General features: G+C 38.3%; 1 pseudogene; it reads right to left on the bottom strand.

Moving 5' to 3' along the window:
• Positions 1-2267: 2267 nt before the first annotated feature.
• On the bottom strand, positions 2268-3924 carry LOC124959984 (heterogeneous nuclear ribonucleoprotein Q-like; annotated as a pseudogene).
• Between the last annotated feature and the right edge of the window lie 1521 nt (positions 3925-5445).

Here is a 5445-nt window from a genome sequence, read left to right as displayed (position 1 = left end):
AAGGAAACTATCAGCAATGTTGCGGGGGTGTCTGGAATTCCATCCAGTGCTTGACAAAGATCCTCTGGAGGATGATTGCAAGGGCTCATCCTAAAAGGAATTGCCAGATATTTTGCTCCAGAGCATGGTGTTTTCTCTGCTGCATTTTTCTGATAATATATTACTCATTTCAGTCTGAACGGATTGCTTAAGGGGATGAGGGGAATACAACAAAAATTCCAAAAAATATTACCTACAATCTGAAAAACAGTGGGTCTTTACCACTAACAAAATTAAAAATAATTTTGCAACCGTGCAATGAGTCCCTGAAAGCCTTTGGAGAAAATAGTTATAGATCTGCCTTTGTCTCCAACAGGCTGGTTAAATTTTAACAGTGGTTTTGTTTATGTGTGGTGGTGAGGTAAGAGAATAAGGTTCCAAAACTTTCCTTCCTTCCTACAAAGAATATGTCACCCCTGTAATAAATGTTGGCACACAATAACCATTGGGACCGCTGCCCTCCTGTATCCCTTAACTCAGCAATTTAGATATTAACCTGAGGGACCTAATAGAAATGGTCACATGAGATTACTTGACTATCGCTTTAACCGCGAGAATAATAATAGTCTTAGGCCACATAGAGTTCAGATATTAAGGAAATAAACATTGTATTAGCTCATTGACATAGTTAGATACTCTTAAAACAATTGTGATTGGGTAAGGATAATCTGTAAGGTTACTGTTTTCTCATAATTTTTCTGTTCCTTGTTAAAAACAATTTCTGCCTATGCTTTGGGAACTTCTTTAGTATTAACCACAAGACTGTCATTATCACTTGAAAAAAAAATGTATATAAACCCAGTCTTCCCCAAAATAAAGTGGGATTGATTGCACCAGAACTAGAGTCTGTGCCTTTCATTCTCCATCCATCGCCGACGCTGTCCCCCTGAGCCCCGTTTACCTGTGTGGAACCCATGGACTCCTGCTAGGGCTGGATCCCGGCACAAAGTGAAGAGAGAGCCTACAGAGTGGGAGAAAATTTTTGCCACTCACACTTCAGATACAGCACTTATTTCCAGAATATACAAAGAACTCAAAAAACTCTACATGAAGAATACAAATAATCCAATCAACAAATGGACTAAGGAAATGAACAGACACTTCACAGAAGATCTACAAGCAATCAAAAGATATTTGAAAAAAATGTTCAACATCTCTTGTATTAAAAGAAATGCAAATCAAAACTACCCTAAGATTCCATCTCACCTCAATTAGAATGGCAATTATCAAGAACACAAGCAACAACAGTTGTTGGTGAGGATGTGGGGGAAAAGGTACACTCATACATTGCTGGTGGGATTGCAATTTAGTGCAGCTACTCTGGAAAGCAGTATGGAGATTCCTCAGAAAGCTTGGTATGGAACCACCATTTGACCTAGCTATCCCATTCCTTGGCCTATACCCAAAGGACTTAAAATCAGCATACTACAGAGATATAGCCACATCAATGTTCATAACTGCTGATTTCACAATAGCCAGATTGTGGAACCAACTTGGATGTCCTTCAATTGATGAATGGATAAAGGAACTGTGGTATATATATACAATGGAATATTACTCAGCCATAAAGAATGATAAATTTATGGCATTTGGAGGCAAATGGATGAAATTGGAGAATATCATGCTAAGTGAGATAAGTAAATCTCAAAACACGAAAGGACAAATGATCTTGCTGATAAGCAGATGATGACACATAATGGGGGGTGGCGGGGGGGAAGAATGGAGGAAGGAGGGTCTATATAGAGGAAAAGAGGGGTGGGGGTGGGGAGGAAGGGAAAAATAACAGAATGAAACAAACATTACCCTATGTAAATTTATGATTACACAAATGGTATGCCTTACTCCATGTACAAACAGAGAAACAACATATATCCCATTTGTTTACAATTAAAAAATAAAAAAATGGAAAAAATCTATTTACAGCAGATTTTTTAAGAGAAGAACTTTATTAAAATATCATGCTAGAAGTTATGAAGGATTTCTGTTGGAAAATGTTTGAAAAAGAGTAGCTTTTGTTTAATAACTTGCACTGCAGAGAAAATTGTTAGAAACTCATATCAAAGTTCAAATATTAGTTCAATATTTATTATTTGATCCCATGATCTTCATAGGAAGGTCTTCTGCAGTAGAATATGCTCCTATACAGCTGAGATAGTTAAGATTGCTTGATTTCCTTACCATTGCTCCACTGCAAGCTTCTGGTATAATCCCACTTAGTTAGTCAATGTTCATTGTAACAGGTCATGACCGGCCTCAACTCCTTTCCCTGCCCAAGGCCTCTTTGTTGTTGGGCACCTCCTCTCCCACTTCAAATGCCTCTTGCTGACCCAGGACCTCCTCTCTGTGAATAACCGACTCTATACCTCAGGGAGGAGCAGCCTCACGACCTCTGGATGTATCAGCGCTCCTTGATCCTCTACCTCCCCTTCCTCTACCAATTTGAAAAGCTTTATAACCATAGTATTGATCTTCATATTGACCATGATAGCTATGGTGATCATAGCCATAATAATCATAATAATTTATATCCATGATAATCTGGAGAATTTCCATAGCCACCTCTACCTCCATGCCTCAACCTTTTGTTGGAGAGGGCATATGGGATGGACCATAATAGTAGTAATCATCATACATTTGATTCTTTGCTGCTTGCCTCTGAACTTTGTTTTCTTTCCTTTTTCTGATCTGGTGGCTTAGCAAAAACAATTTAAATATTTTCTTCCTCCAAGTCTTTTCCATTCATTTCTTTCATAGACTTGACAGCACCATCTAACTCATCAAAATGGATGAAAGCATAGTCTTTTAGTTTCTTCACTTGTTCCAGTTTCCCAAATTGACGAAATGCCTTTTCTAAAATTTCTTCAGTTACACTATTGGCAAGGTTGCATACAAACAACACTTTTACTTTTGTCATCACTTCAGAATCGGGATTTTCTATAGGATCTTCCCATTCAACAGTTCCAACATTTCCCCAGACCTTGACTTTACCCCTCATTAACGTATGCCTTGCCATAGCAGCTCTTTGTGATCTTCATATTCAAGAAAGCAAAAGCCTCTGCTTTTTGTTTTTTCTTGTCATCCAGTTGATGGTATAAAATGACTGCTGTAAGACCCTTTGTTATTTTGCTAAATTCTTCAAGAATCTTTTCCTTGGTTTTACCGTTAGGAATAGAGCCCACAAAAAAGCCTATTTTGGCAACTGAGATGCAGACACCAATGTTTTCCAGAATAAGTTTAGTGATTATTACACAGTTTAACAGCCTCTTGAGTGACTTATTTTGTATAAAAAGTGACAAACATAACCTCTAGTCAGTGGATCCGTCATTAGACAAAGATCCCATATAGGTCCAGCTTTCTCAAATAATGAAACAAACTCATTCTCAAATAGATCTCTTGGGATTTTCCCCACAAATATCTTTGCCAACAAAAGGCTGCTGGCCTGAAGAAATGGAATCTGGTGGCTGTCCCATATGCTTCCTCTGTCCAGTGGTCACATCGAGTGTCTAGCCGGTTCTTTCCAAGAGTGCCTTAATTTTTGTCTTATATGTTCCTTTAATAAAATCTGCTACTTTGGTCCTCTGTTTTTCTCTCTGCATATACATCTTCATGACTCACATAAAAAGGCATTTTTGTTCTGAACATGAGAGAGATCACTATCTTTAAACTACCAATGCATCATCTTCATTGAACTCTTAATTTTAATGATTTGATAGCTCTTTCATCTAAAGCACCATGCGCATCTAACCCTGCAACATGAATTTCATCCAGGTTTTCAACAACTTTCTGTGGTAAACCAACATCAAGGCATGTGTGAAAAGTTTCTGAATGGATAGCTGCAGTAGTAGTATCCATGGGCTCTTCAGTACCATTTCCCTTAACATGTTCTGTAGCCTTACTTCCAGAGATCACTGCGGCCACCAGGAACCCTTTAGAAACAGGAGCTCTGCACCTTCAAATGGCCTACAACTTTCTTCAATGGAAACCCACCAAGTTCACAGCCATGAGGACCATTACCAGTCCCCCAAAATCAACCTGTAGTCATGGACAGAACCCCCAAAACACTGGAGAAGCACAACATTTTCCCTCAAAGCCCAGGTGGGGGCACCAGGCCACAGATTCCCCCTGCCTCTAGTGGCTCTGTCTTCACTCTGACACAGTGCTTTCTGCCCTGGGCAACCTCAGGCCCTCCCCAGGCCCTGGAAACCCGCAGCCTCTGGTGGGGCCAAGACGTGATCTGGGGTTCACAGTGCAAGCACCCGACTCTGAGCCCCTTGGTGCAGTGATTGCAGTGCCAGACCAACAAGCCAGATGCTGACTTTGTATTCCTTTAAAGAATGCACTCACTGCAATAAACTTTCCTTTGAGAATTGCCTTCATTGTGTCCCAAAGATTTTGATATGTTGTGTTACTCTTCTCATTTACCTCTATTTTTGTTTTTCATTTCATCTGTGATTTATTTTGGTATCCATTGGTTATGAAAAAAATTTATTTATTTATTTATTTTTTGTAGTGCTGGGGATCAAACCCAGGGCCTGTGCTTGTAAGGCAAGCACTTTACCAACTGAGCTATCTCCCCAGCTCAAAAAATTATTTTGATACTAGGGATTGGACCCAGAGGGACTCAACCATGAAGCCACATCTCCAGCTCTTTTTATGTTATATTTAGAGGTCCTTACTAAGTTTCTTCAAGTCTCACTAAGTTGCTGAGTCTAACTTTGAACTTGTGATCCTCCTGCCTCAACATCCCAAGCTGCTGGGATTGCAAGTGTGTTCCACCAAAACTGGATATCCATTGGTCATGTCAGAGTGTATTATTTAGTTCCCAGGTGTTAAAATAGCTTCTATTTTTTATTGTATCATTGATTACTCCTTTCATCTCATTATGCTCTATTGGGATGAAAGATATTATCTCTATCTCATTTTTTTATTTGCTAAGAGTTGCTTTGTGGTATAAGATATGTCTATTTTAGAGAAGGATTCATGTGATGCTGAGTAGAAAATGTTCAGTCACTGATGGATGAAGCATTCTATAAATGTCTGTTAAGTCTAAATTATTAATTGTATTTTTTAGTTCTATAAATTCTTTATTTAATTTTGTTTGGAGGATATATTCAGTGATGAAAAAGGTGTGTTAAAGTTACCCATTATTATTGTATTGTACTCTGTTTGTTGAAATTGAGAAGGATTTTTTTTTATGTATTCAGATTCTCCATTGTTAGGAGAATAAATATTTATGATTGTTATATCTTGTTGATGTATAATCCCCTTAAGCAGTGTGAAATAACTTTCTTTGTCCTTTCTGATTAACTTTGGCTTGAAGTTCACTTTATAACACCTGCTTTTTTTACGCATTTCATGTGAAAGATGTTTATTCCCATCCTTTTATCTTCAATCTGTGAGCTTCTT

The sequence above is a fragment of the Sciurus carolinensis genome, chromosome 11 (assembly GCF_902686445.1).
Source record: "Sciurus carolinensis chromosome 11, mSciCar1.2, whole genome shotgun sequence".
NCBI classification, from domain to species: Eukaryota; Metazoa; Chordata; class Mammalia; order Rodentia; family Sciuridae; genus Sciurus; species Sciurus carolinensis.
Note: the sequence above shows the minus strand (reverse complement) of the source record. Positions and strands in the feature narration are given on the sequence as shown.